Consider the following 25,517-nt stretch of genomic DNA (forward strand, 5'->3'; position numbering starts at 1 on the left):
TCCACTCCTTGAGTCTTTGAGTGTAGCCTGAAGCTGCTGTCATTAGCAGATTATGATTGTAAAGTATAGTGTGAATTTAGATAATAGCCAAGCCTGGATTCGAACTTTGGATTAGCCTCTTATTTCCATGTGATCCTGAAAATTCTGAGTTCTAAGCCTGTGAGTTATTTACATCACCGTTGTGAAAGAATCTGTCATGAACATTGATGCACATATTTTTAAACCTCAGTATTTATATATATACTTATTATATCTTAAACTGTTTGGCCAGAGATATGTTTAGATTTATTAGATTTCTGCCAGTTTTCCAAAGTAGGCTGACCAAGCTAAAAGATGAGCAATTTAAAGTGTTGTTCAGTCTTAAAAAATTTAAAAAGAAAAAAAGGACGTGGAAACACAAATATCTAAGTGAATAGCTATATGTGTGCATAGATGGAAGAAGTGATTCTGATAGCAACTAATATACTTATGTTGAATAATTAAATTATTTCATATATAAAGTGCTAGTTTAGCACATGCCCAGATTAAATAAGTATTAGGAGAAGACACTACTACTATTGAAATTGTCATATAAATGATTTCTATGAACATTGAATGTATACATATATATCAACTGTGTTTATTATAAAGCACAATTTTTTCCAAATGTTTAAGGTGTACCTTCCCCATAAACAACTAATTCATATGCTCCTTGGGATTTTCAACTAATTCATATATTTCTTGGTGTGTGTGTGTGTGTGTGTGTGTGTGTGTGTGTGTGTGTGTGTGTGTGCAAGTATCCATACCTATACCTGTACTGTTATAAAGGATATTTTAAAATTACATTTTTCTCTGGTTTCCTTTAACTACTCAGATACTTAACAACTCTTGGAATAGGGTTATTTGCTCACCTATATATTCCTATATACAACTTTGTTATTTATTGTTGTGAAATATATGTTAAACTCTCCATTTCCATGTGGTTCAGATTGCTTTCTGAAGATCACTTCAGAATCAAACACAGGATCAAACATAAGGCCTTACTCGTGAAAGGTTAATGCACAACTGCTGAGCCTTAACTGACTTGACCACTATATTTCCTGGGTCCAGATTTAACCTCTTTGGTAATGGTTTTACTTTTCCAAAGGAAGGAGCCGTGACTCTGGATATAGAGTAGTGCTTGAGGGGTCCATCTGTTTCCTTTCATTTTTGCCCTTGGAGGGGAGGACAAGCTTAATAGGAATTCCCTTTTCTGTTCCTTTTGTTACCAGACCAATTCTGTGGATGACATCACTGTGATCCCTCATCCTTCCTGTAGCTGAGCTGCAGGTATCTGCAGCCACTGGAGGCTGAGGGTGGAGACTGCGATGCCTGGGTTTTCACTGGTGGGCAAGGGGTCTCCTTCCACCACGGTTTATCAAAGCTGGGCCTCAATTCTGGCCACCCAGGAAGCTCAGTTCTGTTGGCACAATGGGGAGCTGCTCTGTGTACCAGGCTATTTATTCTGTTGCTGCTCTGTGCCCTGGACAGACTAGTGTTCTCAGATCTCTGTAAGAGCATACTAGTGCCCAGCACTCCCACTGCTTCCATCAATGCAAGTTCTCCCCATTCACCTACCTCTGAGTTCTGCTTTTGTAGCGGAAGGAGGTCATAATTAGAGGTCTTTGCCTTCAAGTTGGGGGCCCTGTCATGTCACCTCTTCTAAAGTGTTAGACTCTGATATTCTATCCAGTTTCTGGGAGCAGAGCAGATCTTTTCTTCTGTTGTGCTCAGTGGGCTCCTAGAGAACTCTCAAATTTAGGCCTCTCCCCTGACTAGCTCTGTAATTCCTGAAACGACTCCAAAGATCTTAACTCTACCACAGAGATTTCTGGAACTCTGACCTCCCTTTCCCAATTCTGCTCACATTCTGGCCTTTTAAGTGTCCATCTCCCAAAATCAAGTGCTCAGACTGAGCGATGCTTTTTGGTGTTCGGATGATGGCCTATTGCCTGACAGCCTATTTGTCTGCTGCACACATTTTAAATTTCAAAAGATTTTCCTGAATAGTTTACCAAAAAGTTGTGCTGAAGATACCGGGATGTGATATCAGTCTCGAATTTTTTTAGAAAACGATTGGCCGTCTCTTGCAGTGGTGGCACTTATATCTGTCTCTGTAGTACTGATCTTGCCCAGTCTCTCTAACCTGTAGCTTCAGAAGGGAGAGGTGAGGAGCTGGTTTATGTGAATCCATCCTCTAAATATATTGATGTCGGGCTTACTACATGACAGGTGATAAAACCCTGATGTATAGAAAGAATATACCCTTGTTCTTACCTTCAAGGATTCTACTCATATCTCCTCAAAACCTCCTTTAGTTTTTTTTCCTCTTGTATTGATAAATGCTAATTTCCTGGATAAAAATGCATCAAGGATTTGTGCCGGAGAAAGTATGAGGTTAAGGCTTTTGCTTTGGGCAAGGCAGATCCTGGTTCAATCCCCAGCATATCATATGTTCCCTTGAGCACTGCCAAAAATAAGTCTTGAGTATCACTGGTATAGCCTCCAAGCCAAAAGCAAACCAGCCAAATGAAAGCATTGAAGTTTAGGGGCTGGGGAGATAGCATAGAGGTAGGGCATTTACCTTGCATGCAGAAGGACAGTGGTTCGAATGCTGGCATCCCATATGGTCCTTCGAGCCTGCCAGGTGCGATTTCTGAGTGTAGAGCCAGGAGAAACCCCTGAGAACTGCCAGGTGTGACCCAAAAACCAAAAACCAAAACAAAACAAAAAAACCCAAAGCACATTGAGGTTTAAAGTAGAATGAAATATAAAGATGTTGGTGTGTAAGTGAATAAACCTGAAACTTATATCATATAAACTGATGTCACAATTAAAATTTTAAAGAAAGATGTCCTCTTCTTCTTAGGCCTGTGGCTGATGGTCTTTGCTTTACTCAGATCTCAAGGGAAGCCTTATGAAGGCCTAGTATACCCACCAACCAAGTCTGCTTTCATTTTCTCCTTTGCAGTGACTTTGCTCTCCATAATTAAAATCTAACATTCACTTTTGATAGGATATTTACTCTTGATTATGCCTTCTACAGAAAATAATTCTAATGAATTTCTGTTGTGATTTGGAAATGAAGTTCAATGATAACTGTTATCGGTTTTAACACCTGTGAGTTAACAGGAACTGTTACTGAGCCCCAAAAAAGTCTACTTGACTTTGTGAGAGAAAGGAACCTTCTGAATTTCCTTGAGGATGTGGCTACAGGAAATCAGTGGTTTTGTTATTACATCATCCCAACCACAGCACTTTATTTGGGAAAAAATGCTGTTTTTCTTGGATCTTTTGGCAGACATTTTCTACATCGTTAGGAGTATATTTATTGGGCTAATATGAAATCCACACAAAGGTTTCTGGGGTGTCTGAAAGAGAGACAGAGGCAGGGTAACAATGGAGTAAGGTAATTATTTTACTTCCTGTAGTGCAGGAGAGTGGGTGAAAAGGTAAAAAACATTCCATTTGAGCACAGACCCATATCCTCACAGGGAGTTTTAAGTTCAGTAGGAGAAGGCTTGGCAAGGTTTCCATTGGTATGTAACTTACAGGCTTTTGTGAAACAAATAAGATCGTGAAGCTGTAAGTCTTCAAATCATTGCAGAATGAAGGAAGTGGAAAGTAGACACGTGTAAAGAATGGAATGAGGACATCGATTTCTTGATGATGGGATTTGTATTACAAATCAACTGAACTAGACCTTTTGGGCCAGTAAGGAGTTATGAAAAGCTCCTTTTCTCCCCCTAATGACAAGTTATTTGAAAAGAAATTGGAGTGCCAGTGAATATGTGTATGGGTAATGTGTGCTGGATTTGCAAATTATCCTTCCCACAGCTGCTCCTTTTATTTATTTTAATGGATTCCCCAACCAGTGCTTAGAATACTCAGGGGTCACTCAGTGCTAGTTGGCAATCAAGCCATTCACTTACTGCTCTGGCCTTGAGGTTCTGGGAATTTCCAGGGCCACACCTGACAATACTTGAGCATTTTCAGGACTATTCCAGATAGTGCTCAGGTAGGGAGCATGTGATGTTGGGGTTCTGCAGCATACAAAGCACATACTCCATATTATTACTGAGCTCTCTCCCTGGTCCCCAGTGGTTCCCATTTTTCACCAGCAATAGTCTCTTAAATTCACCTTTACCATTATAACATTGATTTTATTTTGGGTTTTCCTCTTCCTAGAGATAGTGTTTTTGCAAAGTTCTCCTCTACAAGGTAGAAGGAACTTTGAACAAAGAATGAGGACTGGGGGGGTAGCGAGCGGGGGTAAGTAAATTAAAGAAAAAAAAAAGAAAAAAAAAAAGAATGAGGACTGCTAAATTCAAACCCTGGCTTTGTCAGTAGTGGTTACATATCATGGGACACTTCTGGAAGCTCTCAGCTTCTGTTTCACATCAGGAAATAGAAAGACCAGCTAAGATCATCTTCAGAGCATTTAGCCACATGCAGCTATCTTTAATTATTTAGAATTAAATGGAGTTAAAAACAATCAGTTCCCCACTCACAACACTATGTTTTTAAGTGTTCATTTGCACATTGTCCTGTCACATAAGATAGCAAAGAAGAGGCCAGAGCGATGGCGCAGCAGTAGGGCATTTGCCTTGCACGCGCCTGACCCAGGTCAGACTGCATTTCGACCCCCGTTGTCCCGTATGGTCCCCCAAGCCAGGAGCAATTTCTGAGCGCATAGCCAGGAGTAAACCCTGAGCATCACCAGGTGTATTCCCTCCCCGCCAAAAAAAGATAGCAAAGAAAATGATTTTTGTTAAAATGTTCACAGCCTTCAATAGCTCTAACAGGTAAGATTGAACAAAAAACAAAAGGGCACCATGATAAGTCCAAGACCACCTTTGTTTTCTTTTGCAATTTTCACTCTTCTCCAGAGATAAAGAGTAAGAAGGAAGGCACTGCTTATAATGGTAAAGTGGTGCATACCAATCTCAATACATGTAAAAACTGTATTCTCTGGGAAAAAAGTAAAATAGACTACATGGACTGGAGAGAGGCTGAAACCAGACAGAAAATGGAAGAGAATAGGGGGTCAGAGTGATACCATAGCAGGTAAGGCATTTGCCTTACACATGGCCTAGTTGGCTTTGATCTCAGGCATCCCATATGGCAGTGTTTTTTCAACCTTTTTGTGCAAAGGCACACTTTTTTCATGAAAAAAATCACGAAGCATACCACCATTAGAAAATGTTTAAAAAAATTTAACTCTGTGCCTATATTGACTATATATAAAATAATTCTCTTGAATAGGAATAAAATAAACACAAAGACATTATTTTATAATTACTTTATTATGAAATAATCTAATAATTGGTCTATTTGTGAGCCGAAGTCGCATGTTATGGATGAAATTAGAATTTTTCCCATTGCACACTAGTGTGCCATGGCACAGTGGTTGAAAAATTCTGCCATATGGTCCCCTGAGCACCACCAGGAATGACCCCTGAATGCAGAGTCAGGATTAACTTTTGAGCACCATTGGGTGTGGGCCAAAAACCAAAAACAGAAAAAAGAAAATAAAAGAGGTGGAACATTGATAAACAAGACAAAAAGCAAGTGAATTCCCTGTTTTTTTTTTTTCATTTTAGATGTAATTGTGGGAGGGTATGGGTCACTCCCAGTAGGGTTCAGGGGCCATGCAGTTCTGGGAGTAGAACCCAAGATTCACACTTGCAGGTCACATGCCTCATCTTGAGTCACATCCCTATCCATAGTTTTCTATTTTTTGGTTTTATTTGTTTGTTTGTTTCTAACCTTTTGGTGTTGAGGTGGGGAGGGAGGGCTCGGAGTATCAGTCCCAGAGCTCTCAGTACTCCCGAGACTTGTGTAGACAAATTGTAGAAACGCACCGTCAAGTGTTAGATTTCACTCAGCCACCATATGCATAGAAACAAAGCAACAAAGCAAGGCAACTGGCAAACCAAATGAAAACAATCTCTTGGGACTCTGATCACAGAATTCAGGTTAACAGATGGGGCTTGGGAGGCCCCCCACAAGATAAGGGTGCCCAATAGATGCTGGTGGAGGCTGTGGTTGTGACATTATATTATCTTGAAGAGGTGGGAAATTGTACCCCTAAAACATGTAATCTTATAAATCAACGTTATAAACATACACACACATAATTAAAAACTTAAAAATAAAGTTCTCAGCTTTGTGCAGTGGCAGTATCATAGCCAATCAAATCTATCAGAGGCATCAAATTTCCTAACTGAGAAATTTTCCCAATATCCTGCCATGACGACTTGAACTATAGTTAGCATTGGCAATATTTGATAGTTTCTATGGAGACTGAATTTTAATTTAGTTGTTTAAAAGAAAGCTAAAACAACTTAATATCTTATGTTACAGAATCTAAGGATTTTATACATATACAAACTTACATACACAAGTATAATTATATATGTTTTAAAAAGGCAAGATAATGTAGTGAAAAAAAATTTTTGTAGAAAAGCTGAAATTTTTCTAAATTAAGTAAAAAGTATGTAGACTCTAATTATTTAGCTAACTTTAATAATAAATACAAAGGGAATTTATGCCTTTGTTCTTTATAACCAACCTCATTATAAGGAGAATATATTGGCTGTGGCTCCGGAAGTAGGGAGTAGTCACATTTCAAATTTCCTATGAGAAATGATGGAGTCTAGCGACAGTGTTTCCTTGAGCTCGAAACATGAATTGAATTTGTGGCCCAGCAGGCACACATCTAGGCATTTGCAGAACTTGGCAAAACAGTCACCCAGTTTCTCACCCTTGTCCCTACTTCTGGGCACATAGTGGGACCTTAGCAAAAGCATCTTAATCAGGGAGATTTATTTGACTCAGGTCCATAAGAAAAGGAGGGAATGTTGGGACCTGAGTTCTGAATAAGGAAGGACGCCATTTTGTAAAGGCCACTTGACAAGCTTCTTCTCAGGTTCTGAGCAGGGAGAGATGCCATTTTGTAAGAACCACATGGTATAAGCTACATCTAGGTCTTCACAAGCCTATTTCCATAGATCCCATATCAAGCTACCTGGCCATACTAGGTAGCCTGTTAGGGAAGAACAAGGGAGCAGTAGGAAGGTACCCTTACACAAAGCCAATAATTTTAAAAATCATCAGAACGCTGGAACCTCCCTGTATCCTTTCCCTATATAATCTTCCTTATGACCTTGGGCAGGGCTCATCTCCTTCAGGAGGTGGTCTTGGTCAGGCAGTGTAGGGGTCTGGTTGGCAGATGGATTGAAATATTATACTTAAAAAAGTCATTGCAGCCTGAAATATTAGCAGTTTTCTTTCATCATGGCAAAATCTGAGAAAAGCCCAAGTATCCTTCAATGGAGGAATGGTTCCATAAGCTACTGTATGTTGGATGAGAAACATAGAGCAACATGAATGAATCTCAGAAATATGAGATTGTGTGAAAGCAGAAGATATCAAAGAGATTTCCTTTGTGGATCCTTTAGCAGCCAAGCAAGACTAAGCTGTGGTGAAAGCTACCACGTTAGTGGTTGTCTCTAGAAGCTAGTCTGGCGGGGATTAGGTAGACTTGCTAGGATGATGCAGATTCTTTATCTCTTATGTGTGTTTGTGTGAAAATGCTTACTGGGTATATACACTGATCAAATCTCATAAATGGTCGTCTTTAAGACACTAATTTCACTATCTGAGGATTTTTATTAAGTAAATATTGAATACCCATTAGTGATAGCTATCCTTTAGCTCTTAGGAGGCTGTATACTAATATATGAACATATGTCTGAAATTTAAATTATGTCAGAAAACAGATGGATCGATGAAAAAATGAACAGATATGCGAAAACGCACACTTCTCAAAAGCACGCTTAGTGACAGTCTAGTCATTCCAGAAGCTCAGTGCAGATGCATTGGTCTTCACTGGATAATTCTTTCAAGTTTTCTCTAGATTTATAATTTTCACATCAAATGGTAGAAAGATATAAAGAATAGAGAATGTGATGTTAGGGGGGACAAGCAGAAGTTCTAGTGATCACATTTCTTGATGGTAACTCATCCATTTGGAATACATTTTCACGCATGCTGCTGTCTTTGCTTCTAGGTCAGGGAAACAAACCACAGCACAAGCCCCTCTACTTCTTACTGTCTCTAACACAGCAGCTCCTGCAAAGGCCTCACAGCAAAATGTTTATGTTTGTATGGAATCAATGAAACACATGTTAGCCTTGATAGTGTGCAGGCAAGGAAGGGTGCCTTCTCACTTCAGCTGCATAAAAGTTGGGGTGCTTACCTGGATCGCATGGCCAGCAGCCTTTTTTTTTTTTTTTTTACAATCTGGGCTGTGAGTAGTTGTGCTTTTCTTTCAGTGGTGTGGTTGAATGAGACAGGCGGTCAATGTCAGGTTTCAAGGAACAACCTAGTGGCCTTTCATAGCAATTAACCAGCATTCTTCCCAAGAAACAGGAAGTTTACAGAAATAGAGATTTGCCTCATATCAAGTGGCTGGCTTTCACTTATTATACTTAGAAATTGTTTGCTCCTGACACAAAGCCTGTCACTTTATTTCTAAAGATCCTAAGTTGGTGAAGAACTTTCTCTGTAGAATGTTACAACTGAGTCTTAGTCGCTTGAAATGATGATTATCACTGATAATTATTAGATGTATGTGATTCACTTTCACTATTTGTTAATAAATGTCATTGATCCAGCATAAACATAATTTCATCTTATTCTTGACAAAAATTTAGAATACCCAAACACCACTGAGTGTAACCCTAGAGGTCCCCAAGCACCCCTTAGGTGGCTTTGGTGGTCCTCATTGGCATAGGATCCAATTTGCACCCCTTTCGTGGGTCCTAGCACTGAATTGCCAGGCTGGTTACTGGATCATTGGGATAGACCCCTGGACACTGCTGCCTAGGAACCCTCCTCCCCACCAATAAAAACACACAGGACACATATTTGGATTTCAAGATGGAATTCTTATTTAGTTTGATATATATAATTCAGTAATTTCCCAGAGAGATTTTCCATGCTACTGGACTATACCAAAAGTCTTTTGCTTATTAGACACATACAACTCATATTAGATCCTGTGACTAAACCAAGCGCTGATAGATTGGAGCAGAGTCCAAATGAAAAGACTTGGGAACAGATGCAACCTATTGGAACCCACATCATTTTCTCAGGTCCAATAGGAGTTGGAATGCATTGTTCCAAAGGTACCAAAGGATGCTGAATTGTTATTCTAACATGCTATCACTCTTATCAGTGAGTGGAGAGCCTTCTTTAATAGCAGCTGGTGGATTCACATGCACTTCCCTGATTTTTTTTGTGGGGGTCACACCTGGCAGTGCTCAGGGATTACTCCTGGCTCTAGCTCAGAAATCACTCCTGGCAGGTTCGGGGGACCATATGGGATGCTGGGATTTGAACCACCGTCTTTCTTCATGGCAGGGAAAAAACCTTACCTCCGTGCTATCTCTCCCTTTTTTTTTTTTTTTGGGCGGGGGAACTTCCCTGAGTTTTAACTTTGGACTAATTTGTTCTGGGGACCATGGAATCTTGGAGGAAATCAAGCAAATTGGGGCAGACCCAAGAGAAAGTTTAAGCACTTAACCTTGCATATTTGGAGTTTTGGCACTGCATGATACCCTGAGCACTCCTGGGAGTGACCCCAGAGCACAGAATCAGGAACACCTCTTGAGCACATCCCTCAAAAAAAAAAAAAAAGGATAAAGGACCCCTGATAAAGAAAAGTTAAGCAGGGGCCGGAGAGATAGCATGGAGGTAAGACGTTTGCCTTTCATGCAGAAGGTCATCGGTTCGAATCCCGGCGTCCCATATGGTCCCCCATGTCTGCCAGGAGCAATTTCTGAGCCTGGAGCCAGGAATAACCCCTGAGTACTGCCAGGTGTGACCCAAAACCCACACAAAAAATAAAGTTAAGCAAATAATTGTTAATTTTCCTGTTTTGTAGAACATTAAGACTTAAAGAGAATGGTTGATCTTCCTTAAATTACAATTTAAAAGTATTAGAATCATAGTTTTAGAAATAATATAACATTCTGCTAGCTATTTGAAATAGAATTTTTGGGTTTAAAGCACTTATCTCTGCTAAAATAAAATCTATCCTGTGTCCAATATTTAAGATGATGATTTCAAAAAAAACAACAAAAATGATAATTTTCTTCAGTCCATTTAAATTTTGTAAGGGTATCATTGAGGTTTGTTTGATTTCATATTATTGTGGATTACAACAATTAAAATTTGATGAGAATAGATTGTGAAAACAATGTTCCTCCCTTCCATGGCTACAGATGATCCAAATTAGGAATCCTTTCTTACTTTTAATTTTAGTTCTGGATAAAAAATTGTTTTCAAAGCAGTAATCAGAATCTTTTATTCTCTTTGAATGCAAGCACTTCTTGCTAATTATCATAAAACACGTATACATCTTAAATTTCTTTTTCTTTTACAGAGAAATCACATTTCAAAGAAATCACCATTGAATTTCTCATTGCTCTTCTTTCTTTATTGTTTTAGGAGTATCAATACTTAATTATTTAGTCCAAGATTCAAGAATGTTGGGGCAGCATAGGACTAACAGATAATATTGTTAGATTTGAGGAAGCCCTGATTGAACCTTTGAAAAGTCTTTCTGTGATAAACAGCTCTTCTTTCCCTTAATTTCTTTATTCACATTCTTCTGCAGACCCACTCACCAGATGCCCACTGGTTCTGGGAGCTATGTGAGAACTTGTCTTTTGGCTTTTTCTGGGAGAAAAGTCAAGAATGCCAAGAAAACCTTTTAACTTATTAAAGTGATTTACGTGTATTATGTGCTTTATAGTTTCATCTCTGGCAAGACTTCACTAATCAATTAATTACACTGATTCTATTTAGAATTTTTGGCAATTAGTGAAGACTACATTTTTACCCCTTAACTATTATTTTTAGGAGGTTTCACTAGGAAAACCAAGAAACCACAATGATTACTGACTAATTTAAATGCTTAAGACAAAAAAAAAGCATTAAAAAACCCTCTAGAATATTAGGCATTAGGCTGATCAGAATTTCTAAGCAGGATGTGGCAAAAGTCAATGAGACTTTGGTTGAGTCCTTATTCGAACACTTATTTAAATGTGTGAACCCTGGGTTAGGTACTTAACCCTCTTGAAGTCTAGGTCTCCTAATCCTTAAGACAAGGGTGGTACCCATGGATGGATGTATTGAGCACTGTGTCTACATAAATTATGAGGTTGATGAAAAGGTGCCAACTGCTCCTGTTAGCAACAGGAGTTTCTATTTCTCCTGTTCAGCCTCTAAGCTGTTAGGGAATTCGACTTTTCTGTATGTAATCCAAAGCCCAGAACTCATGTCCCTGTCCAGCTGTCATAACTAATTCAGATCCTTCTCCTTCCTAAATTTCCCTTTGATAATTAAAATTGTTCTCTATTAAACCTTCCTCAAAGTCTGTTGCCTTCTCTCCTTTGGTGGGGTGAGCAACAGAGTTGGAGGAACCCCAGAAATTCTGGAGGAACCAGGGATCGCTCGTAGTAATAGCTGGCCAACTGGGCTAGACACTTTGATGTTAGGGTTTGAGGATGTAGAACTAATCACTTCCTGGAATACCAGAGATCAGCAGGGTCACAATGGCAGTGCTCAAGGGCCTGTCAAGATATACCTGGTGTATTAGGGGATCAAACTTGGGGCCTCGCAAATGTAAGTTATGCACTCCAGAGATTTTTTTTGGAAGGTGAGGGGTGTGGGAACACACCTGATTGTGATCAGGGCTTACTTTTGATTCTGTGGTCAGGGTTCACTACTGGCAGTGCTCAGGAGACCAAAGGTGGATCTGGGGATAGAACTGGGGTCATCTGTGGGCAGGGCCTTATCCCCAGTACTATCTTGAACTATTTCCCTGACCCAAGCTCTCACTTCTTTTTTTTTCTGTTTTAAAATTACTTTATATAAACATCATAATTACAAAATTGTTCATGATTGCATTTTAGTCATACAATGTACACAATTCATCAGTGCACATATTCCATCACCAATGTCCCATTTTCCTCCCAATCTCCTCCCTGCCTACCTCTGGGACAGACATTTTACTTCTCTCACTATCTATCTATCTATCTATCTATCTATCTATCATCTATCTATCTATCTATCTATCTATCTATCTATCTATCTATCTATCTATCTATCTATCTATCATCTATCAATTGATCTATCTATCATCTATCAATTGATATCTATCTATTCATCCATCCATCCATCTATCATCTATCTATCTATCTAACTATCTATCTATCTATCTATCTATCTATCTATCTATCTATCTATCTATCTATCTATCTATCGGTTTTGATCCATTTAGCCACTCTGTGTCTCTTAACTGGTGCATTTAGTCCATTGACATTGAGAGAGACAATTGTCATGGGATTTAATGCCATCTCTGTGTAGAAGTTTGGTGTGTCTGTTGGTCAGTCTTTTCAGTTTTTCTTTTAAGGTGGTTTTGGGTCTGCAAAGTTGAGTTGTTGTTTAGCCATAAAGCTATGTATATTTCCTTCACTTCTTTAAGTCAGTGACTGCTTGTTTTAATACGTAGCATCCACTGGGGCACCAGAATTGCTTTGTAGACCAAACCCAGCATCTCTTATTTTACACTTGTATGCTGATTTGATGTTTTCAACATTTTAGTATTAGAGTGGGGTGGGGTGGTAGAGCACTTCACTTGAAAAAAAAAATCCTGTTTTTCTAAGTTGTTCTTTTCCTAAAATAGGTTAAAAAGCCTTTTACTTTGGCCTACTGCTAAATACTTCTGTCTCTAAGCACTCCAAGCCCGAAGTGCCTTCTTTTAAAAAAGGGTGGGAGAGGGGCCCGAGCTATGGTGCAACAGTAGAGCATTCGCCTTGCACGCGGTGACCTAGGATGGACCAGACCGTGGTTTGGTCCCTGGTGTCCCGATCCCCAGCATCTCATATGGTCCCCCAAGCCAGGAGCGATTTCTGGTGTATAGCCAGGAGTAACCCCTAAGCATCACCGGGTGTGGCCCCAAAACAAACAAACAAACAAAAGGTGGAATGAAAAAAAATCACACCTTGAAGAAAGCATATTTTTGTCTGGGACTCCATTTCCCAAAGCTCAAAGTCTAAGAGTTTTCCTTTGCTAAATTACTAGAATAGAAGCATATTCAATACCTGCAATACCTGAACTAGCTTTCTGGTTTCAAATATTGTGTGGTTTTAAAAAAAAAGCCCTTCACATTTACAAGATCTTACAAGAAAATAATTAAGGGAAAACAGCTGCCAAATCAATAAAAGTGCTTTATGAACTGTCTGTCTCTTCACTTTGCCTGACTTGTTGTTTTTTGTTTTGTTTTGTTTTGTTTTGTTTTGTTTTGTTTTTGCATTAGCTTTAGTTTAAGCCCTGGTGGTGGTGGGAATTTACTTTGAGTCTCTCTCTCTCTCTCCCTCCCTCTCTCTCCCTCCCTCCCTCTCTCTCCCTCCCTCCCTCCCTCTCTCTCTCCCTCCCTTCTTCCTTCTCTCTCTCCCTCCCTCCCTCTCTCTCCCCTCCTTCCCTCTCTCTCTCCCTCCTTCCCTCCCACCTCCCTTTCTTCTTCTCTCCCTCACACCTCCCTTTCTTCCTCTCTCTCTCCCTCCCTTTCTCCCTCTTTCTCCCTCTCTCTCCCTCCCTCCCTTCCTCTTTCTCTTTCTTTCTCTCTTTCCCTCCCACCCTCTCTCTCTCCCTCTCTCTTTCTCCTTCCTCCCCCTTTTTCTCCCCTTCTTTTTCTCTTCTTCCTCTCTCAACCCCAACTGATGGATATTTTTTTAAAAGAAAGTTGGTTTATATTCCCAGAACCCATCCCCATGCCCTATCAGGACCTCACAACAGGCACCTTTTTTAATTAATAAAGTTTTGGTCTCATGATTTTTTTGTTGTTGTTGACTCTGGCTTAGATATTTAGTTCTATATTGGTAGAGGGAGGTGGTGGGATTGGTCCTAAAACATTGTAGGTCTAAAACCTGACTACGAATAACTTTTTTAATCACAGTGGTTTAAATAAAAAAATTTTTTTTGGTTTTTGGGCCACAGCCAGTGACGCTCAGGTGTTACTCCTGCCTCTTCGCTCAGAAATCTGTCCTGGCTTGGGGGACCATATGGGACACTGGGGATTGAACTGAGGTCCGTCCTAGGTTAGCACATGCAAGGCAAACACCCTACCAATTGCACCACTGCTCCAGCCCCTAAAATTTTTTTAAGTTGCTTTATGTAAGCAGAAATTCTTAAAATTTTACATAATACTGCCTAAAGTAGTTTTATATTAAAGTTCTAATACTGCTGATAACTGCTAAGTGTTCACACTATTTAAAAAATTGTATCTCTTACTGTGAGTTTCAAGTTACTATACTTATATTCTTGATTCACTATCAAATTGATCATTTTCTAATTCATTCTTATTAATTTGTTTCTTATAATCCAAACTTTGTTTTGTTTTATTTTTATTCTTTTTTGTTTTTTTGGTTTTTTTTTGGGGGGGGGGGGCCTCACCCGGCGATGCTCAGGGGTTACTCCTGGCTGTCTGCTCAGAAATAGCTCCTGGCAGGCACAGGGGACCATATGGGACACTGGGATTCGAACCAACCACCTTTGGTACTGAATTGGCTGCTTGCAAGGCAAACGCCGCTGTGCTATCTCTCCAGGTCCTTATTTTTATTCTTAATAGTTTCTTCCCTCTCTGGATTCTTTTTGTTTCGCAGACCTAGCAAATGTGTACTCCTAGAAACATACTTTGCGATGGAGTTTACCTGAAACTCAGTAGCTTTGTTATTTCACAACCCACAGTACGCTATCAGCATTAATTCCAATTCTGAACCTATCTCATTACTGAGTACTCAAAGAAGAGCTAGTTGGTAGAGCTATTAAGCCGTATGTAGAACGCATAAAAGAAGCTATGGATGGATCATTTGTGAAATAAATTTCCAGCTGAAGTAATATTAGACTTCTCTTAAACATTAGCATGTATCTACAGTTAAGTAAATATTTATCGAGGTATCACACACAAATTTGCACAAGCATTTTCAGGGAATTATCACAAAATGAACATACCTGACGTCTGCACAGCTGATAAACTACAATTTCACCAGCAGCCCTGTCCTGTCATCTGGTCTTCTCTTCATCCATTATTAGCCTCCCCCAGAGGCTGCTATTGTGACTTACAAAAGCAGAGGTTCGTCTTTCCTGTTTTTCTGAACTTTAAATGATTGCGTTTATTATGTAGGAGAGTTTCTTTTGTGCTTGAGTTTCATTATTCAATATCATATTTGTCAAAGTCCATTATTGTTGATACCCATAGTCTTTCTTGAGTCTTTTCTTTTTTGTTTATCTTTGGTATGAGCCTTTTTGTAAGTTCAGTTAAATATACAGCATTTAGTATTTATTTTTCACCCAATTTTATTCATTATAATGGACAGGAAAAAATTGTATTCATTTAAGGTGTACATCATAATGCTTTGATATGTGTGCTTTATGTTTCTCTGAATTTAGTTTGCATTTGAGGTTTTTGGGTTCAGCCCCCCTTTTTTAGATTTTATTTTTAAATGAGCTTTATTATTTGTCTTGGACTTCTTCCCATAAGTTAACCTATAAGTACCATTCTGTTTGGGGATAATAGTGCTTTAACTTTAAACAGATTCCCAAGCTTTGTTTTTCATACTGTGTGTGTGTGTGTTTGTGTGTGTGTGTGTGTGTGTGTGATTGGTGCCAGGAATTGAACCCAGGCACACCTTATATTTTTTTATGTTTATATATATATGTATATATATACACATACATACATACATACATACATACATACATACATACATACATACATACATATAAAAGTAGCACATTTCTTTTCCTTGTCTAATTGCTATAGTTTTATTTAGCTTTTCTACTTTTGCTTGTTTTCTGATTTGGGGCAATATTTGGTGGTGCTCAAGGCTTGCTTCTGGCTCTGTGCTCAGGGATCACTCCTGGTTGCCTCAGGGACCATATCGGGTACTTGGAATAGACCATGGGTTCACTACCTGAAAGGTAAGTCCCCTGCTGTACTATCACTGTGGTCCCAACTACTTTTGTCTTTTAATCTTTTTTTTTTTTTTGGCCATTTTTATTTCTTTTTTTTTATTTAACCAACTTTATTACATGCATGATTGTGTTTGGGTTTCAGTCATGTAGAGAATACCACCCATCACCAGTGCAACATTCCCATCACCAATGTCCCAAATCTCCCTCCACCCCACCCAACCCCCGCCTGTACTCTAGACAGGCTTTCTATTTCTCTCATACATTCTCATTATTAGGATAGTTCAAAACGTAGTTATTTCTCTAACTAAACTCATCCCTGTTTGCGGTGAGCTTCATGAGGTGAGCTGCAACTTCCAGCCCTTTTCTCTTTTGTGTCTGAAAGTTATTATTGCAAGAATGTCTTTCATTTTTCTTAAAACCCATAGATGAGTGAGACCATTCTGCGTCTTTCTCTCTTTCTCTGACTTATTTCACTCAGCATAATAGATTCCATGTACATCCATGTATAGGAAAATTTCATGACTTCATCTCTCCTGATAGCAGCATAATATTCCATTGTGTATATGTACCACAGTTTCTTTAGCCATTCATCTGATGAAGGGTATCTTGGCTGTTTCCAGAGTCTTGCTATGATAAATAGTGCTGCAATGAATATAGGTGTAAGGAAGGGGTTTTTGTATTGTATTTTTGTGTTCCTAGGGTATATTCCTGGGAGTGGTATAGCTGGGTTGTATGGGAGTTCGATTTCCAGTTTTTGGAGGAATCTCCATATTGCTTTCCATAAAGGTTGAACTAGTAGGCATTCCCACCAGCAGTGGATAAGAGTTCCTTTCTCTCCACATCCCCGCCAACACTGCTTGTTCTCATTCTTTGTGATGTGTGCCAATCTCTGGGGTGTGAGGTGGTACCTCTAGTTGTTTTGATTTGCATCTCCCTGATGATTAATCTTAATGCTTTCTTCATAAGTGACTAGTACAATACTTTTACTTTTCAAATTCCTTTAGTTTTTGCTTGTCTGAGAATCTCTTAATCTCTTCAGTTCTGAATGTAAAGAAGTCTCTGTTGGAAGTACTTTCCTTTCAATACTTCTGAGTATGTCATGCTACCCTCCTCTGGCTTCTAAAGTTTCTATTTTTAAAAAAATCTGCCACAGGGACTCTAGACATACTGGAGTAGGTAGAACACTTGCCTTGCAAGTGGCCAGCTCTAGTGTTCTATCCTCAGCATCCCATATGATTTCCTGAGCTTCTAGAGAAGTAATCTCTGAATCCAGAGCCAGGAGTAAGCAGATTGTGGCCCCAACCAAAACCATTAAAAGCTTTTTGGGGTTTCCCTGGTTTATAACTAGCTGATTTTCTCTTCTGGCTTTTTAGATTTTCTTTTAATTTTTGTCATCATAATTATAAAGTATCTTGTATGTTGACTCTGAATCTTTCCTATTTGAAAATCTGAGATTCTTGTGTCTGTATTATTTCCTTGCTCAGATTTTGGAACTTTTAACTTTTATTTCTTCTGAGATCTTTTCTAGCTCTTTCTCTCTTTGTCAGTTTTGGAACCTTACAATGCTCATATTATTTCTCTTTGTTGTACTCCAGAGTAACTTGAAATATGTTCATATCAAAACAACACTATTTTCATCTTTCTGTTTATCCTAATGAGTTCTCTTGCTTTGTCTGTCTTCAAACTCATTTATCCACTCCTCTGCTCCATTTAGTAATGTGCATTGCACATTATAATTGTACCACTCAGTGCAGGGGTGGGAGGAGCTGGGGGGGAGCTACAGTGCTAACACACATGCTTGCCATGGGACACCCTTCCTGTCTTGGCATTTGCACCTTTCAGTCACCATGCTTACTGGAACCACTCCATTATATTGTGCTTACACGCACCTGGCTGTGTTGTAGTTGGAAATTGCTTGTGGGATGACAGGGATTACAGATATCAGAGCTGCCAGGTTCAAAGAGTAGAGTTGCCAGGATCTACATGTGGTAAACACTCAGGAGTTGAATTTGTGACCATATACTTGCATGGTGATATTCTAAGTCTGGTGCTGTCTTTCTGGGTCTTTTTCAGATATTCCTTCATTGCCCAGGTTCTTGGCCCCTTATGCCTTGATATCATCCCAGTATTTTTGAATAGTTTGTTTTATTAATCCCTCCTTTTTTTCTCTAAATATTCTTTTCTTTTCCTAGTTATTCTTTTTGTTTGTTTATTTATTTGTATGTTTGGGGCCACACCCGGTGACGCTCAGGGGTTACTCCTGGTTATGTGCTCAAAAATCACTCCTGGCTTGGGGGACCATATGGGACACCAAGGGATCAAACCGCGGTCCATCCTAGGTTAGCGCATGCTAGGCACATGCCCTACCACTTACATCACTGCTCTGGCCCCTTTTCTAGTTATTCTTAACAAATTATTTTTTTCTACTTCCAACTAGTGTATCATAGTTAGAAATAGATTATTAGGGGTTTATTTCCTAACAAACACTATGATTCCTGATTTTTTTTTAATTTAGAATCACAATTTGGGGATCAGATTAAGGCCTAGAAAGCACCTGCCCTCATTTTACAGTGGACACAATGAGGGCTCTAAGAAAGGCCAACCTTTTAAGTATACAAGGCTGATTAGTGCTATTTTTGAATCAAGGATACCCAACTTCTAGTCTGCTGACTTTTGCAATGCATTATTGGTAATGTAGCATTTATGACTTCTTAGAACTTTCTTTTTTTTTTTTTTTTTTTTTTTTTTGGTTTTTGGACCACACCCGGTGACGCTCAGGGGTTACTCCTGGCTATGCACTCAGAAGTCACTCCTGGCTTGGGGGACCATATGGGACACCGGGGTATCGAACCACGGTCCATCCTAGGCTAGCGCAGGCAAGGCAGGCACCTTACCTCTAGCGCCATCGCCCGGCCCCTTCTTAGAACTTTCTTACTGAGTCTGTAAACTATGCCTAATCAGTTCTATAAATTCAACTCAACCTGAAATAGAGAGTAACTCAGTGGTTCTGAAGAACTTGTTTTTTTTGTTTTTTTTGTTTTTTGTTTTTTCATGTATAAGTCCTGAATTGGATCCCCTGCAATACAGGGTCTTCCAAGCACAGCCAGGAGAGTACTAAACGCTGTTCAGGAAGTAATCCCTAATACTACTCCAGCTTTTTCCTATTATTTCCATACCAAGAAATGCTCACAGGTTCTGTCTCTCTCTCTTTTTTTTTTTTTTGAGGATGCAATAACACGTAGGTTTATTCTTTTTCCAGGATCCTGCTTATTTATTTATTTTTGTTTGTTTAAATATTTTATTGTGACCAAAATGCATTACAAACCTTTCACTGCATCATTTATGGTACTATGGTACATAGTGACAATGAATGAGGGGCATTTCCACCACCAGTGTTGTCCTCCCTCCACCCCTATTCCCAGCATGTATCCCATATCTCCTTCCGTTACTCCCCAGAATGCTAGTGCAACTGGTCTCCACTTTACAGCTTGTTGTAGATTGAGCATCCATTCCACCGTCATTGAAGATAAAAAGAATAAGAAAAAAGGGAGAAAAAAATTTGGTAACAACTACCAAAAAAAGAAAGAGAGAAAAAAAAAGGAAAAAGAAAGAAAAATGGAAAAAAAATGCACCCGGCAAATAAAAATAAAAATAAATCACCAAGTAATAACCACAAGAGTGAAAAAGAAAGAAAAAAGTGGAAGAAAAAAGAGAAGGAAAATAAAGTCAAAAACTAACAAATCAGAACAAAACAAGAAAAAATAGGGGTGCTGGAGTGGCAGGGTTTGGCTTTCCCCCCACTTTCTTTTTTTGCATAGCCACAGTAAGCATTGGGGAAGAAAGGGAATTCCCATGACCTAAGAAAGAGAACAGCTTCTATCTCTTAAGCTGAGGGATCCATCATTCCTAGCTGGGCTCAGGAAACCATATACATTGCCAGAAATCAACCCCCGGTCAGATACATGGAAGGCAGTGCATACCTGTTATATTATCTCTATCATGCCCCCATTTTTTTTTTTTTTTGGCTAAGATTCCACAGGTAGAGTGAGCTTTTCAATTCTTTTTTTCAATTCGAAAGGATCGTTCATTAGGAACATTACCGGGGGATGGATGGATAGATACCACAGTGGGCTGTGACAAAGTAGACTTTGTTGAAAGGAAGTCAGGTTGGATCAGGTTGGATTTCTCTCATTAAAACTCCTAGGAAGAACCCCCAAGAATGAAGCCAGGTTAAGCCCTTGAGTTCAGTCTGTGCCCCTTATAAAGACAAGACAGAAAAATAATATTACAGATTTATAGCCATCTCTAGTGCAATAGAGAAATACTTATTAATTACAATAATTCAGCACAGTGGAGAATGAGAGGTATGTAAGTCCAAAATCATAAACAAAGGATGCTAAACCAAAGAACATTGTTTTGGAATTTTTCAAAATAACTTTGAAAATATTTGGCTACCCTTCATCTTATTTCTAATCAAGATTATAGCTTCCTCAAACCTGTTTTATCAGTCAAGCCGGTAACTTCTTTCCGACAAAGAGAGAGATAGGCTTGTCATTTCAGAGATTATACTGTTGAATAAACAGCTGGGCTATTGATCCCACAAAAGAGACATTGACAATGGCTTAGCCATAACAGATTAATTACTTAGTTTTACAAGAACGTATAAAGTCACATCTGGGTTGTGTATCTACTTACACTATAGTTTCTATGTTAGGAGAAGTGAACTTTGGGAATGGAATTTGTAAATAGAAAATGACTCGTTAAAGGTGATTTTGACTTACCATAGTGTAAATGTTTATATGTTTGGGGGAATTCAATGTTGCTGCATCATGGCACCATTAGCATGCCAGTATCCCTCAACTGTCCGGAGGACATTTCGTCCATCCCCCTTTCCTTGGTAAGCTCAGTTCTGTCATCAAAGTCTAGGAGTTTATTTTGATTAGACATTGTTTGTTCCCTGATTTTGTTTCATTTACATATTACACAGAGTGAAATCATCTAGTACTGTTCTTCTTCTTGTTTCATTTATCATGCTATCCTCCAGTTCTGTCTCTACTGTAGCAAAATGCAATTATTACATCGTCCCTTAATGCTGAAAAGCACAGCTTTGTTTATAGACCACCACCTCAGTAGTCATTGGGCACGAGGGATGTTTCTAGAATTTGACTATTGTAAATTGGACCACAATGACCATGCACATATCTTTTTGGATTAGTATTTTTGTCCTCTTCACACAGCTACTTAAAAGTACAACAGCTGGATCATGTGGGAGCCCTATTTTTAATATTTTGGAGCAAACTCTACAATTTATGATAGAGACTGAGGCAGTTTACATTCCCACCAAGAGTTAATGAAGATTTCTTTTTTGTCCTCATGCCATTAGTAGTTGTTTCTGGCCTTGATAGTGACTGTTCTCACACAGGGGAGGTCATATCTCAGTATTATTTTGATTTATGTCTCCCTGATGATCCACGATGAGCACTTTTTCCCATTCCTGCTGGCTGCCTGTGTGTCTCCTTTGTGTGTTTCAGTTCTTCCCAGTTCTTTAGTTTTGTTTTTGGTGTTATGAATGCTTTCTATATTTCAATATTTTGAATAGACAGCTCTTTGTTGGTTATGTGGTGTGTGGACACTTTCTCCCATTTCATAGGAGATCTTTTTGTTTTAGTGATAGTTTCCTTTGCCTGTAGAAAGCTTTTTATTTTGATGTAATCTGATCTGTTTTCAATTGTTATTATTTCCTCTTTCCCTTCCCTTCATTGTTAATGTTGTAATGATTTGGGAGTCCACACCTGGCTGTGGTGCTGGCATGTTTGGCTCTAGGACTTGCCAAGGGTCATCTTCTTTAGCTGGGGTGCCCGCATGCACCCCTTTAGTTATCTCATGCACATGCTGGTTGTGATGATTGCTGAGCATTGCTATGATGCCCTCCAAGGCGTCCCACCCACCTTTAGTTGTAATGTCCATATCAAGGACATATTATGTAGCCCATTACATGATGTGGCGCCACAAGAGTGCTTCTTATGATACTGGGGGATCATAGACCACAGAGCCACAGGATTGTGCTTGGCACATGTAGTGGCACGAGACTTGAATGCATGCCCTGACATCTGCAGTGTGGGTGATGTAAGCCACTGGGCTCTCCTGGCACCCCATAACCCTACTTTAGTTTTCCTTTCTACTGGAGTTGATTCATTGAAGACACCATCGTAAGCCAACTAGAGTGTTGTACTTGTTCCTTCTATGTGAATCTATTAGGCAAGTCTTCTATCTGTTTGAGTTAATGTATGTGATGGTGTGAACTAATGGTCCAGTCCGGTTTCATTCCTTTGCTACCACTATCAACTATGAAAGAATCTGTCTGCTCCATTTTATGTTTTTAGATACTTAGGCATAAATTAAGTGCTCATATACCTGCTCATATGCCTGCTCATTTACTTCTGGACTGAATTCCATCACATTGGTTCAATATCTGCCTTTCATTTCCACTACTATTGATTACTTTCTCATATACTTTAGAGCCAGGGGCTACAGTGTCTCACATCTTGGGCTTGCTTTGGCTACTGGAGAGGTTCATTGTTCCACACAAATTTTAGGAATATTTGCTAGATGTTCATTAACTGCTAGTATGGCAGGAATGGAAGTTAATTATGCTCAGCCTTTGATCTTTATATACATAAAAGATATTTGAAAATGATGTTTTGACTAGTCTGTTAATTATAGTATAATCTGCACTAAATAAGTCTTTTTTGGGGAGGCCACACCCAGCATTGCTCAGAGCTTACTCCAACTCTCCGGCTAGGGATCAGTCCTAGCAGAACTCAGGTTACTGGGGATCAGCCTTAGGTTGGTCATGTGCAAGGCAAACGCCCTACCTGTTATACTACCACCTACCCCTGATGACAGTCTTAAAAAAAATAATTCTAGTGTTGCTTCAGGCCTTCAAAATGCGTTCATTAGACACTGTCCACTAGGTATTATTCTGTGGGAGAAAGTAGTGCTCAAGAGGCCTGGTGACCTCATGGTGACTCTCAGCTTATAGCAATGCTTCTCAAATAGTGGGGTGCCCCCCTCTAGGGGGGCTCAAGGCTTCATAAAGGGGGGCACGTTTGACCTCGGCAAACACTGTCTTAATAAGCTAAGCCCCGTGTTTATGTTTCTGTATGTCTCTGGAGCTGAGAGTTGCTGTGTCCTGCTTCGCACCCCACTTCGAAAAGTTATGCATTGCAAAACGTGCTCATTGTAGCCATTAATCCAGATATCACCTCTGATGAAAAAAATCAGCTCAAATTATTTTGTATATTTTTGTTTTGCAGGTTAAATTTTTTTTTGAATATACTATTTATAGTCACGCGGGGGGAGCAAAAAATGTTTTCTTCTTCCTAGGGGGGGATGGAAGAAAATAATTGAGAAGCACTGGCTTATAGTGAGGTCCCAAGGATGTAGTGCTGCTAGGATTACCCCCAGACACAATGGCAGTGCAATCTCCATTTTCCTGGGCTCAAACCAGGGTCATCTGCTTACAGGCAAGCACTTTAGGTCCTGAGCTAGCCTTGGTATTATTGCTTTTTAATAATATTTCCAGAATTATAACTTATAAACTTGTGACTTTTCCCATTTTTTTCTATTCTGTCTTAGAACGAATGTAATCCTTAAGAGTAAAGCACTCGATATTAAAGCCGTGTTAGGATTCAAATGCTTCCTTGGTGTATCTCATTTGATTTTTTTTTTTTTTGCCTTTTCTTCTTTTCACAAGAATTAAAGGAATGAAAAGTGAAGACAATTAAGATAAACAACAAGAAATAAAGCACTGATTCCTTTGTGTCCAGACCCAGGGTCAGCAAAGCCTCCTAAAAATATACAGTTTTAGAGTTTGAAAGAGCACAGGGAGATCACATTTTGCAGTGTTTCTTACCATGACAGTATCACCCCTGGGATGTTATAGAATGATCTAGGAGAGCAAGCCTCATGTGCGATTGGGATACTTATTTTTTATGTCTGCTCAAAGAAGGTAGATCTCCAAGGGACCATTGAGTTCTTCTGGAAAGGAGGAACTAGGCCAAATAAATTTGCTACCTCTGTTCTTCTCATTTAATTAATAAGGAGGCCAAGGCAGGATTACAAGTAGATTTGGAACGAGTTGATGAGTCTTTCTGAATTCCAATTTGCTATTTCTGCTATGGAGCCCTGGTCATCTTCCATAGTTGGTTATTTCTGACTTGCCGCCAGAGTCAGAGTGTTATTTATTACTGTACAACATGACTGTATCTTGAACTTCCCCCTTTCTGACCATAGATTTTGATGATACTAGTACAGATTGGGTAAAGGAAAATTATTTGTCACTTTTCTTGTCTTAATTTTTATAAGTAAACAGTTACAGGAAGTACCCCATTCTCTCATCATCCCCCATTTTATAAATGTTTCTTTATTTCATAAAGCAATTCTTGCAGTCAGTTTTACTTGCCAACTTTTTTTTACCCTCTCCCCCGACTAGCATCATTTCAGAACCAAAGAGTTTGCCTCCCAAAGTTAACATGTCAAATGCTACCACGTGTGTGTGGCATTTCTTCCTGCAAGGTCATAGTCACATCAAGAGCTGGATTACTACGCCAGATTCGGTATTGGTACATTATGCAAGAAGTCAACAATTCTTCCCCCAAGATAATGTTGTTAAATGGAGCTAAATAGGTCTGGCTAGAAAGGGCAAAATACAAAAATAGCTTGAAAGATCAAAACTGGAAAGAGTGTTGAGAGACCGCAAGAACTTGAAAGCAGAAATTAAAAGGAAAATGAAGAGAGCAAAGCAATGTGTTTCTAGTTGGGCAGATTTCCCCAAGGGACCCTGTATTCAAATACTCTTTGACATTGCATTTGAATCCTTAGCTTCTAAAGCCCACTGCTACCACAGAGACTCAACAGTGTGTAATGGTTCCTTCATCCCCTGAGCCTCTAGACGCCTCCTGTTACAGCCCCATATTTAAAAATAGCAGGGAAATGAGGGAAAATCATAAACTAGCTGTAATAAAATTAGTGCTTTCATGAAAGACTATTGCCAGGGAACAGCTTTTAGAAAGCCCAGGCTGCCAGAGACCTCTGAATGTTGGCAATATTCAGGCATTCATTGGCCAGCACGTTAAAACTGGAATTTGGCTAGTTATTAAAGGTAGAGGGTCGTCTCTGTTTCGATCATTCTTATAAGTGCTTTTTAAGTCATCACAAAGGGCCATAAAACATAGAGCATCATCATAAATGTGTCACTCTCACAAAAACAGGTAAAAAGTTGAAAAAGAAATGTTCCTGCTTTTCTCAGAAAGATGGGTAAAGTGAAGGATATCTAAGAACGGCCTAAAATTAAAAACAAAACAAAACAAAACTAAAAGTCTGTGGAACATCAACACCATATTGGGTACACTCTCTCTCTCTCTCTCTCTCTCTCTCTCTCTCTCTCT

The 25,517-nt window shown here is 39.2% G+C and overlaps 2 protein-coding genes and 1 non-coding gene across 3 annotated transcripts in view; all 3 read left to right on the plus strand.

The window, feature by feature from the left end:
- SGSM1 (small G protein signaling modulator 1) overlaps nt 1-25,517 on the plus strand; it is a 667,483-nt gene that overhangs the window by 568,541 nt on the left and 73,425 nt on the right. The window lies entirely within an intron of this gene.
- TTC28 (tetratricopeptide repeat domain 28) overlaps nt 1-25,517 on the plus strand; it is a 385,385-nt gene that overhangs the window by 46,667 nt on the left and 313,201 nt on the right. The window lies entirely within an intron of this gene.
- Nucleotides 6,184-6,324, plus strand: LOC126031524 (U4 spliceosomal RNA). Its single transcript, XR_007503361.1, has one exon. It is a non-coding gene; the product is annotated as a U4 spliceosomal RNA (small nuclear RNA).

Source organism: Suncus etruscus, chromosome 15 (assembly GCF_024139225.1).
Source record: "Suncus etruscus isolate mSunEtr1 chromosome 15, mSunEtr1.pri.cur, whole genome shotgun sequence".
Classification (NCBI taxonomy): domain Eukaryota; kingdom Metazoa; phylum Chordata; class Mammalia; order Eulipotyphla; family Soricidae; genus Suncus; species Suncus etruscus.